This window comes from Urocitellus parryii, chromosome 1 (genome assembly GCF_045843805.1).
Source record: "Urocitellus parryii isolate mUroPar1 chromosome 1, mUroPar1.hap1, whole genome shotgun sequence".
Classification (NCBI taxonomy): Eukaryota; Metazoa; Chordata; class Mammalia; order Rodentia; family Sciuridae; genus Urocitellus; species Urocitellus parryii.
In genome coordinates, this window is record NC_135531.1 from 213,011,139 (window position 1) to 213,024,767 (window position 13,629).

The window sequence follows — 13,629 nt, forward strand, 5'->3', positions numbered from 1 at the left end:
ATCAGGCTGCTTAGGGACAGTAAAGGTTAAAAATCAGGATCCAGAACTATTTTTTGTTAATTCAGAAAGTTTGTGGGGGTGAGTCAAAATGCACCTAGAGGAAGGCTGCATTCCTAGTTGCCCCAGGGCTTGGAATTCAAGCAGCAGTAGTACTGCTTCTCTGTGAGGTGAGTGAAAGAGAGATTTCACTAAAACTTAATATTGGATAGTCAAAGTGTCCTAGAGACTTGGAAATCTGGGTACATTAAACAAAGAAAAAAGACTACATTAGAGCCAAGGCAGTTGTGTTGCCTGCAGCAGTAGTAGCAGCAGTAGCAGTGCTGGTTCAGCACAGAGAGAGGGCAAACACAGAGAGAAACACAGTAGACAAGATTTAGTATGGAAAAACCTGAGATCAGATTTGCAGGCTACCCTTAGCTGATTCAGAGGCTGCACTGTGCACTGGTGCTTGAAAAGTGTCCTGTGTTTCCCAGCTGGCTACAGAGAACTGAAGCAGGAGGCATCTTGAGGTGGCCACACTGTAGCTGCTGATGCGAGAGCTGGGAGATCTGAGCGAACACAGCTAGCTACATGGTCCTGGAAAGTGCCTGCCACATGATCTAGGGTGTACCTAACAGAATGGGAGTGAAACAGGTATAGAGAATATTTTACCCAGGGGGATTTAAGTTGGAAAAGTGAAGGGAAGCCCAACTCACTTCCCCCTTTGAGTCTGGCAGCTCATGTGATCAGCTAAAGCATATGGGGAATCTGAACAAACAGATGTGAATACACTCAGGCACTGAGGCTGGGAAGCCTGGAAAGGTTGGATTTGTGGGCAGTAGAGGGGTGAAGGATTGTCCCCCCTTGCTCCACAAGTAGAATCCTTAGGAGGCTCTACAGATCCAGACTCCAAGAAGAGATCAGCAATTGCCAGGCCCAACTGTTCTAACCTCCAGAGCAGAGAGCCCCTGAGGCCAGATTAGACCTAAGCTCCACCTACATAATACTCTGCAATGCATTGATCTGCTGCTCTGTGCAGACAAAACTCCAACTAATAGCACTTCCCATCCCATCCTACCTCATATTGGAGAAAAGAGAAGTTGAGAATTATTTGAACAAGCTCCAGTCTTAGGTCACTCCAATTGGCAGCTTGGTGAGCTCTCAGTACATAACCCAAGAAGAAATAGAAAGAAAGAGTCAGGCACAGACAGTGTCCATCTATTCTTGTTAACTATTTTGGTCCCCTCAGTGGAAACAATTGCTTAATTTTTCTTTAAGAATCTTTTTTCTTTTGTTTATTTGTGTGTGTGTGTTGCTATGCTAATTTGATCATGAATATAAACATATTTCTTTTTTCCCTCATGTTTTAAATGTAGTTATTTTTCCTTGCCTTGTCTTTTGAGGATTAGGGTTTTTGATTAGTATATTTTGATTTGGTTTTGTGCTGATTTTTCATTTGTCTATTTCTCTTTCTTTTCTTCTACAAACAGTAAAATTTTATTGTTCTCTTTTTCATTCTCCCTTTACTTTGTTATCTCAATTTTTTCTTCTCCTTCCTTATAATCATCTATTCTATATTCTCTGTTCACTTTTTAAAATTATTAGAAGTCTTTTCTCCCTTCCTATCACATTTTATTTTCTTTATCCCTGAAGAACTTAGATGAAAAAATACTTACAAAATACTAGTAAATCATGTTCAACAATATATTAAGAAGATTGTACATCATGGACAGTTGGTTTCATTTCAGACATGCAAGGATGGTTTAATATATGCAAATCAATTAAATGTAATCCATCACATTAACAGAATTAAGGACAAACATCACTTAGTATTCTCAATAAATGCAGAGAGGACCATTCACAAAATTCAGCACCCATTCATCATAAAAACACTGAAGAAACTAGAGACAGAAACAACATACTTCCACATGATAAAGGCTGTATATGAAAAATTTAAAACTAATATCATAATAATTGGGGAAAACTGAAAGCATTTCCTTTAAAATCTGGGACAAAACAAGGATGTCCTCTCCCATTGCTCTGATTTAATAAGTACTAGACATTCTAGCCAGAGCAATTAGGCAAAAGAAAGAACTAAAAGGGATAAAAATAGGAAGAAGTCAAAGTTATTACTGTTTGCAGATGATATGATCCTATACCTACAAGGTCCAAAAACCTCCACTGAAAGACTGCTAGAGCTAACAAATCTGGCAAAGTACCAACTTACAAAATCAACAAGCAAAAATCAAAAGCTTTCCTATATACTAACAACTAATCTTCTGAGAAAGAAATCAGGAAAAAATTCATTCACAATAGCCTCAAAAAAAATACCTAGGAATTAATCTAACCAAGGAAGTGAAAGACCTCTTTAATGAAAACGATAGATCATTGAAGAAAGAAATTGAAGAAGACCTTAGAAGATGGAAAGACCTCCCATGTTCATGGATATGCAGAATTAACATTGTTAAAATGGCCTCGCTACCAAAAGCAATGTAGAGATTCAATGCAATCCCCATGAAAATACCAAAGACATTCTTCATAGAACTAGAAAAAATAGTCCTAAAATTCACTTGGAAAAATAAAAGACCCAGGAGAGCCAAAGCAATTTTAAGCCAAAAAAAAATTGCCTGACTTCAAATTATACTACAGAGCTACAGTAACAAAAACTGCATATTACTGGCATTATAACATGTACATACACCAATGGTAGAGAATAAAAGACACAGAGGCAAACCCATACAGTTATAGTCATCTGAATCTTGACAAAGGTGCCAAAAACATACATAAGAGAAAAGAAAGACTTTTTAACAAATGATGCTGGGACATTTCATTGTTCATATGTAAAAGAATGAAAGTAGACCCTTATTTCTTATCCTGCAAATAATCTACTCAAAACAAATCAAAGACCTTGGAATTAGACCAGAAACTATGCAATCTAGAAGAAAACATGTAGTCAACACTCCAACATTCAGGCCCAGGCAACAACTTTCTTAATAGGACCCCTAAAACTCATGAAGCAATGCCAAAAGGTAATAAATTGGACAGCATCAAATTTTAAAAACTTCTTCACAGCAAAGGAAACAATAAGGAATTTTGAAGAGAGAACCCACAGAATGGTGTTCTGAAGTTCTACTCTTCTGACAAAGAATTAATATCTAGAGTATACAAAGAGCTCAAAACACTTTACACCAAAACATCAAATAACCTAATTAATAAATGGGCAAATGAATTAAACGGATGCTTATCAAAAGAAGAAACATAAATATATGAAAAAATGTTCAACATCATTATCAACTAGGGAAATGCAAATCAAAACTACCCTGAGATTTCATCTCTTTCCAGTAAGGATGGCTGGTATGACATTATTCATCAAGAATGCAAATAATAATAAATGCTGGAGAGGATGTGGAGAAAAAGGAACATTTTTACACTATTGGTGCAACTCATAATTAGTCCAACCTCTATGAAAATCAGTATGGAGGCTCCTCAAAAGACAAGGCATGGACCCCCCCCATATGGCCCAGCTATACTACTTCTTGTTATTTATCCTGAAGAATTAAAATCATGCTAGTATATCAATATATGCATACCCATGTTTATAGCAGCACAATTCACAATAACCAAACTATGGAACTAGCCTAGGTGTTTATCAACAGATGGATAAATAAAGAAAATGTGGTATACATACACAATGGAGTTGTTTTCAGCTATAAATAAAGATGAAATTATGTCATTTGCAGGAAAATGGATGGAACTAGAAGCCATTGTGTTAACCTTCTAAGTTTCACTTATTTTTTTTTTAAGGGTCATATGCAGAAGTTAGAGAAGAAAAAGGAAAACAAAGATGGGTCTCCTAAAAATCAAAGATATTGATATTGGTCAACTTATATTGTTATATTGTGTGCATGTACAAATGTGTAACAACAAATCCCATCAATATGCACAACTCTAATGCAACAAGAAAAAATGTGGGGGGAAAAATTTGGTGGAAATCATAATCTTTCTTGTCAAAGGCCTGTAGGAGCCAAACAATCAACCTCAATGCACTAAAAGGAAGTAACTCCATAGTGAATGGTGTGGCCATTCACAACCTATAGATTATTTGTCCCACTTAAAGATATTTAAATTCAATTTCAGCAAAATTGCCCAAATAGACTCTAATTTGGGGGCAGTCTGAGGGTCAATTTGCAATTCCCGCCTCCCGTGCTACCTCAGACATGAAGCTATTTGCTGGAATTTTATCATCAGTAAGGAAATCCCCATCCAGAAGTTCGGCTAATATATTTGATTAAGAAAAGTGGACATAGGAATGGCTTATCAAATACAGTTTGGCTGAGGAGATCTCCCAAAACTTGGACTCCACCAGATAGAAAACAGTGAAAAGGGTGCTTAGAATGGAGCTGTGTTCTCTCCAAATGAGTCAGGATCTGGTATGGGAGGGACAAAAAAAAAAAACAACCCAGAATGCATTTGGATTTTGTACAAAAATTCAATAAAAGTTGATTTTCAGCAGCCTTTTTATTTTAGAAGAAATACTCTTTTGAGACCTAAAGACTCTGTTTTCCACTGCCCAGCACAGAGCATGAAGATCCGCTGGCTGGGGAGCACAGGCACATAGCCTATTGACATTTCCACTTCTAAATTGAATGGGCTTCAGCAAAGGATATTGCTGCTTTTCTGAAGCGTTTCCTGCTGGCTCTAAAGCACAGAGAGCTGGCATTTTTAAAGGACCCAGGATTCGGTGTACATTTGCTCTTGAAGTCAGCTCCCCTCCCGCTTCTCACCCTGCAGTCCTCCACCCAGTTTCCATTTTACACAAGGTATTCTATGCATATTCTTTTTAAATGCTCTCCCTTCTGTCCAGTTTTTTTATGTTCCCATCTTTGCCTTCTGCCATAGCGGTTTTCTGACCCTTTCCATAGGCGTTCCACTGGCTTATGACTTCTTTTCTTGGCACTGCTGTTTTCATGGAATACATACGGATGGCAAAGGAGATCCCTTAAAGGGACTGTTGATCACAACTGCTTGCCATTTTTGTCTTCCGGGTGCATCAGGAAAATTCTTGGGTGATCTGAACAGGTGTCCCTCTTTTTCTGAAGTGGAGTTCTAGAAGGTACAACAGCCAGCTTTCGGGCTGACTCCTACTTGCTTCACACAATTAAAACACCTCCCACCACCGTCCATCCTGGTATTCTCAGCATTGTCAATCACATGCATTTATTTTGTGCCAACTACATGAATTGTGATCTGAATAACAAACAGATCCTATTCTCAGAGGTCCCAATTCTGAAAAGGTAGACATGTATGCAAAGATTAAAATACTCATGTTGCAAGTTAGCCTGTGCTAGAATCCATCGAGGGGCTAAAGTCAAGACTCCAGAGCCAAAGGTTTTATTCTGATTTGCATCTAAAAATCCATGACTTACCATTTCTACCTACACACAGACACAGATTTCAAATAGCTTATAATTCCATGCACTAAACCGTCCTCTACCCGGGCTTCCCCACGAGGTGCTGAAGATGAAACCCAGGACCTACTGCACGGGCATGCACTCTTACGACTGAGCTAAACCCCAATCCCAAGGACTGTTGTCTTAAATTTCTTTATTCAGTTGTGATCATGTGTGAGGAATGAATTGTTTTTATCATTATCTCCTTAAAAATTTTTTTTCTTTCAGAAATCAGATTTTCGGGTGAGATGATCCATTAAATCTATTATTAATGTAAAAATATAAATTACATGTGTATGGGCATACTTTTTTTCAGTCCTGGGAATTGAAACCAGAAGTTCTACACCCCTGAGCAACATCCCCAAGAAGATATTTTGAGACACTATCTTACTTAGTTGCCCAGACTGGCCTCAAACTTAAGATCCTCCTGCCTCAGCCTCCCCACTAGCTAAAATTACAGACATGCACCATCATGACCAGCTCGTACGTACCGTTTTGTTAAACTCTGCCACCAATGCTCTTCAAGAGTAGATTTTATTTTTAGAAAGTGTATATTCCCATCACAACTTCTATACAACAGTTGAAGTCAAATTCTACAAGACCTGTCAGAGTCTTCAGATTTTCATTGATTTTTCAATTTCTAAAGCACATCCATTGTTTATGCAACCAGAACCACATGTACCCACAATACAATATCCAAGAGGGAACAGAGCACCATGCATCCTTTCCATGCCTGTCTGTTCCCCAACCCACACAAGTACATGTCTTTTACTTGAAGACAAATTATTGTAGTTTCTTTTACACCCACAGAGAAGGGAGGCCCAAGGACGACCATCTGCAGAAAACTTCCAAGGACAGACTTCCTTTGTAATATCATTAGTTTATCACTTCAGATTATCACTTAGGATTTCAGATGTCACTTAGGATGTGTTGGGGGGGGTTAAAATACAATTAGCTAGTAGGATGTACAGAATAGTAGGATGAAACATGACTATTCACAGTTGTACTTCTATTCCTTTATTCGAATCACAAAGAATTATCCCTTACCCTAAATGTCCATGAAGTTGTATTTATTACACTTAAGCATGTAAGCTCCTTAAGCAATTGCAGTTATTGTCGAATGCTTTAGGAAAGCAATCTTCCACTGAGAAACCACTTGTGTTATAGTCTTTGGAGAAATGGAGTTTTTAAAGCAATACAAAACACAGAAACTTGATTCCCTTTAAATGGTTTTTTCTTAAGATTCTATGGGTCAATCCGGATCCCAGATCCTATGAGAGTTTGTTCATCCCTCCCACAAAGCATTATGCATGGGGAGTGAGGTGGTTTCAGGACCACATCAAAGACTGATGGGACATGGAAGGCAGGAGCTGGGAAGTGTGGAAGAAAGAGGAAACAAAAACTCAGATGCACAGACAATAGAGAATACAAGAGGCATTTAGAAATGAAAAGTCCCAGGTGACCACACAGCTGAGGCCTCAGACATCAAGACCTCCTGGAAAGATGTTTTCCAAGCCCTATAAACATTCACTAGCATCTTAGAGGCAGCTGGCAGAAACATTTTTAAAAATGAAACATAATAAGCAAGATGAAAAAATAATTCTTCTGAATTATATGAAAAGGAAAGGGAAGAAGAAAATACCTGAAGTTCAAACACGTTATGACACAGTGAGCCATTAAGTTGGTCTCACAAACATATCATGGCAAAATGCTAAACTGGGGGCAGAAGGGAAGTTGAACCAAAAGGATGAAGCTCTGTCTGTGAGTCTTTCACTGTGTGAAATGTGAAAGCCAGCTCCCCTTGTTGTATATACTCTCCTCCCCAAAATGAAATTGCATGTTTCTTCTTTGGCACTTCATTTTGTATGGAAAGACAAATTTAGTGTTCTTTATCTGACAGTGTTCTCTAAAAACAGAATGTCAGCCACAGTGACAGATCGACCTCAACATTACACAAAAACAACCTGACTTCGGGTGCCTCTTGATGTGATTCAACAGGAAGTTCACAGTAACACCCTTGAAGTACACCCTTGCCAAACAAAGAAAATAAACCAAACGTGAATCTGATCAAGCCTCCAGATCTAAACACCAGTTTGCAGGAAATTAGAAAGATCAGGAAAATGTTTTTATGGAACATGACACACCGAACAAGATTCAGTGGCAAGTTCTATAGGACTGAGGACCCACTGTCTCCTGTGAATAATTGCAAAAAAAAAGAAAGAAAAAGAAGAACTGGGGATTGTATTTCAATGGTAGAGCTCTTGCCTAGTTGTGTGAGGCCCTCAGTTCAATCTCTAGTACTTCCAAAAATGTTCTTTCTAAAAAAAAATTTAAGTGCCAGGCACGGTGGCACAAGACTATGATCCCAGGGGCTCAGGACACTGAAGCAGGAGGATCAGGAGTTCAAAGCCAGCCTCAGTAAAAGCAAGGCAGTAAGAAATTCAGTGAGACCCTGTCTCTAAATAAAATATGGAAAAAAAATAGGGCTGGGGTGTTCAAGTGCCCCTGAGTTCAATCCTCAGTACCCTCCAAAAAAGAACTTGAGTGAGGGGCACCTACATATCTAAAAAAGACAATGTGGGTTGGGGATACAACTCAATAGTAGAATACATGTTTAGAATGTACAAAGTCCCCATCACTGGAAAAAAATAGGTAAAAAAGAATGAACAGATCTATCAAACAAATGTACCCATTTGTTTGGATTCTGGTGCGAACAAACCATCTGTAATCAAAAATTTTGAGATAAGCAGGCCAATTCAAATACTGACTAAATATTTGGTGATATTAAACAAGGACTCTTAATTTTGCTTAGAAGACCCAATAACAATACTTTAAAACAATAACAGTCATTATAGCAAAATTGCATAACACCAGAGATTTTTGCATCCAAGGGGTTTAGAGGTAAAGCAAAAAGATTATATGTAATAAGATGGCCATGGGTGATAATTGCTGAATCCGGGAAATGAGTGCATAGGGGTCTGTTATGTCTCCACTTCTGTATGTGTTTGAAATGTAAATAATTTTTAAAAGTTTTTATTTAGTGAGTATGCAACAGAATTAGAAAGAACTAAATCTCTACTAAAGAAGACTTTTGGCATGTACATCAATAATTTATATCTTTTTTTACTTACACAAGAAAATTATCAGGGGCTGGAGTTGTGGCTCAGCCGTAGAACACCTGTCTAGCATGTGTGAGGCACTGGAGTTGATCCTCAGCACCACATATAAATTAATAAATAAAATAAAGGTCCATCAACATCTAAGAAATTATTTAAAAAAAAGAAGATTATCAAAAGGGTTGCTTGTCACACTGACAAGTATGACACTGACTGTATATGAAGAGCTTCTAAAAAGTAATAATTAAATGACCAAAATACCAACAATAGATATTATTTATGAATAAATGGCTCATAACAAAGAAATACAAATGTGTCTTAAAAGTTATTCAGCCTCATTCATACCAAAAGAAATGCAGACAAAAAATAAAATTAAATGCTTGTATTTCACAAATTGTCTTGACAAAGAGCAAAAGATGGTATATTAGCAAAGCTCTGAAGGAAAGGCATTCATTGATTCTCCTTGGAATTTCTCTCCAACATCTATGGAGACCCAATTGTAATGTCACTATTACAAATATATACATCTTTTCTTCCAGCAGTCTACTTCTAGGAATTTATTTTATAGACACCCTGGCACACACAGGCAAAATTGCATTTGTACAAGATTTTTAAGATTATTTGGAATAAAAAATTACTGGAAACAACTTACACCTTCATCAGAAAGGCAATGATACAGTAAATTCTGATCCATCCATAAGATGGAAGATTATCAATCACTAAATAAGAGCAAAGCTGTTCTATGTAGTGAGAGAACTATCTCTAAGATATTCTACAGGTGGAAAAAGGTGAGGTATACAATAAGAAATGCACGCATTACCAAATGTGTCATAACAAGGAAAAATTATAAAAACTTCTCCTAAATGTCTGAAATATCTTAGGAAAACTGATAACTTTAATTGAAGAGAACTGGAGGTAGAGAGGGTGATCAGGGGAAGTGAAGAAGGACATAGATTTTTACTATAAACCCTTTGGTATCTTTTAAGTTTTAAATCCTGTGAATCTATTACCTATTCAAAAAATAAAATGTAGGGGCTGGGGCTGTAGCTCAGTGGCAGAACACTTCCCTAGCACACGAGAGGCTCTGGGTTCTATCCTTAGCACCACATAAAAATAAACTAATAAAATAAAGGCATGCTATCCATCTACAACTAAAAAATATTAAAATAACAAAATAAATATAAAAATTTTCAGAGATGTTAAGTTAGATGACTAATCTGTAGATTTACCATACAGCTTTGCCAATACAGAAATACACTGTAAGTATCTGAATAAATGAATGAATAGGAGGTTTTTCCAATAGTAGGGTGGGACTTCAGAGAAACGGCAATCCTCACATTAGTCCCAGAAGAGATCTCCAGACTCAGAAAGTACCCTTTGGCTCCAGACCACCAAAAACAGCAATTCCTTTACAAGCAATTGCGTCTTGGTCTCTTAAGCCCAAGGACAAAGAGAATATTTTTACCATAAAGTCATCCCATAAAACCCCTACACCCCACCTAATGCACATTTAATGGAAAGAGGAGAAAATAATGAACAGGGGCTGGGGATGTGGCTCAAGCGGTAGCCTGGCATGCGTGTGGCCTGGGTTCGATCCTCAGTACCACATACAAACAAAGATGTTGTGTCCGCCAAAAACTAAAAAATAAATATTAAAAAAAATTCTCTCTCTCTCTCTCTCTCTCTCTCTCTCTCTAACAAAAAAAAAAGAAAAGAATGAACAAAGTCTAAAGAGCAAACACAGTGAAAATGCATACATACGTACACATATATACACTTACATATACTCTCTCTATGTATATGTATATATGTATGTGTATACATATATTTGTATGTATTGGGTATATATGTATGTTTGCATATGTATACATACGTACATGTATATATAATACATATAGGCATATATATGTATACACATACACACACACAAAATACAATTCCCAGCACTAGTTTTTCCTTTAAAAGGAAAGGCAAAACAGGATAACTCCTTAACAAAGGGACAGGGAAGTCTTCAGATGCTGGTCCACAACAGGCTGATGCCTGGCAACCCTTCAAGGCTTCTCTCTCTCCCCCAGCCCCACCCCCCTGGTGTGGCTACAGTTGGAACCCTTTCAAAGTCCCTGGCGCCTAAGCCCCTCTCACACATGGCAGGGGCACACATCCCTGTGATGTATAACATTATTAGATCTGCCGCTCAGAGTGTGCCATTCCTTGTCCGTTTTGCTAATGGTGATTCCCAGTGTGACTTTTCAAATGCTTGATGGGTATTTCAAACTCTGGGCCAATAATGAAAATTGGACCAAAAAAATGGATTAATAGCAGCTTTTGATCATTTCTCTATCATCCTTTTTGTTTTGACAGCTAATTTGCTTCTCTATTGTCTCCTTTTTTGGCCTTTTCCCACCTATACAGTGGGTTAAGTAAATTTTATTTTTATAGGAGATGGAGAATGTAGAAAAATGTAGAAATTAGTGTTTTCACTAATCTTCTCACTGAATTTCTATAAACAAGTGAACAATTATTATCTTCTAATTAAAATTATATCCCTCTTGACTTTAATGCCCACCACTAAAACTTCAAGGCCCCAAGACAAGGAAAAACATGATCTTCATTGTTTATCCTGTTATCAAGATTGGCTATCTTCAAGGCAGTGTTTATATGCCATTCCTACACACAGAATTTAGACTTGTTTTGTTGCTGGGGAAATCCCCCATATGCAAAGGTGTTGCAATTATATACATCCCCAAATTATTAGTGCATTCTTTGTTTCAGATCCTGCAAATGGAGAAAAAAAAAAACGAAAAATTTTTGCTTAAGAATTCCAGGAATTAAAATCAGTAAGTGAGGTGGCCCCAAATTCAAAAGCTTCTGACAGCAAAGGGAACGCTTAAGAGCATAAGAGCAAACCTACAGAATGGGAGAAAATCTTTGCTGGCTAGTCTTCCAACAGGGAATTAATGTTCAGAACACATAAAGAACTTAAAAAACTTAACACTAAAATAATAATGATAATAACTCAGCTGATAAAAGGGCAAATGACCTAAACATTTTTCAAAAGAAGAAATATAAATGGCCAACAAATATTTGAAAAATATTCAACATCCTTAGCAATCAGGGAAATACAAATCAAAACTATACTGAGATTTCATCTCACTCCAGTTAGAATGGCAATCATCAAGAATTCAAATAACAATAATTGCTGGCCAGGATGTGGGGGAACACACTAACACACTGTTGGTCATATTGCAACCACTTTGGAAAACAGTATGGAGATTCTTCAAAATATGATGATTGAAACTACAGTATGCCCCAATTATTCCATACGTTGGTATTTATTCAAAAGAACTAAAATCAGCATAATGATACTTGCATACCAATGTTTGTAACAGTAGGATTCACAATAGCCAAGTTACGGAACCAGTGTAAGTACCTGTCAACAGATACATGAATAAGGAAAATGTGATACACAATGGGGTTATACTCAGCCATGTGCCATTTGCTGGTAAATGGATGGAACTAGAGAATATTATGCTAAGTAAACCAGAATCAGAAAGCGAAGGGTCAAATGTTTTCTTTTATCTGCAGAAGCTAGAAAGAAATAAGGAAGTTTTAAAAGGGGGATCTCATGAAAATAGAAGAGACAGCAGTGGAATAGAGAAAGGGAATCAAAGAGGAGAGAGAAGGAATGGGAAAGGGGAGGAAGTGTGGAATGAAAATGACCAAATTATGCTATGTGCATATATATCACAATAAATTTTACTTCTGTGTATAAATACAATGCAACATTTAAAAAAAAAAACAATAAATAAATGTAAGGAAGTCCAGTAGAGCAGAGGAAGTTGTCAGGATAGTGGGGAAGGGAAAGAAGAGATACTAGAGATTGAAATGGAGCAGATTATGTTATATGCATCTAGCAATATGTCAGAATGAACCCCACTATAGTCATGTGTAACTATAATGCACTAATAAAACAATTTTTTAAAAAAAGAATACAAGAATTAGCAGGACTCGGTGACACGCACCTGAATGCAGCTACTCGGGAGGCTGAGACACGAAGCTCACAAGTTTAAGGCCAGCCAGGGCAACTTAGTAAGATCCTGCCTCAAAAATAAAAGCATCAGAAGGGCTAGGAGTGTCACTCAGTGATAGAGCACTTGCCTAGGAGTTTTAAATGTCCCTGGAAGAAAGCAAAATCCCAGTGTTTGGAGAGAGAAGAAAGACATACTATATCTTAAAAGTAAACAAAAGAAGTTGATAAATATAGGCAGGCCCTAGAAGCTCAGGCATCTTACAAAACAGGGCCAATACCCTTGGAGGGAGTTTCCCTCTTAACCACCCCAACACAAGACAGTCACCACCCTCCCAGCTGACTTTCTTGACAATGACTTCCAACACACACGTTTCATCCTTTCAGAACTGGGCTTTAGATACAGCATGTAACTTGTGTTAAAAGCAAAAATAATAATAATGAGATGCACACTGCAAAAATATGAGCACATGAGGGAAGCAATGTTTCCTAATATACAAAGTAAAAGAAGAAAGTATTACCCTGAAAGTGAAATATAATTAATTTTAATAGTGTTATGTTATCCTTTTATTTAAAAGACAAAAAGCTATCTGGCGACCTCACCATCGTGAGAATCCATTTTACTAGGCTTTTAGCATTACGAAGCACAATTCCAAAGCTTTGGTCCTAGCAGAAACCAGTCTCCCATTGCAGTTAACTAGCCTGTTGCCTCTTTAAAGGGAGGTTTATAAACCCATTCAAAGGGTAATAACATGTTGCCTTCCTTCAGGGAAACTTTCATCCTGATGAAGTTCTAGCACATCCCCAAAGTAAATAATCCAAGTTCCACAGAACTGAGTGCAAAAAGCAGGCCTGGATTTTTGATGACAAACTCCAGCCTGAGGAGCTTCCTGACAGTACCCCACAGCAGTCAGAATTAGGGCACTGGTCCCTAACTTCCCCAGATGGGGAAGAAAGGCTATAGGAGGCCACCCAGGAGGTAAGACACACTGGCCTTCCCTTCTGCCCCTTTTACTGGTATTTTTATAGTTAAACATGTGGTTTGTCTCTTTGTAGG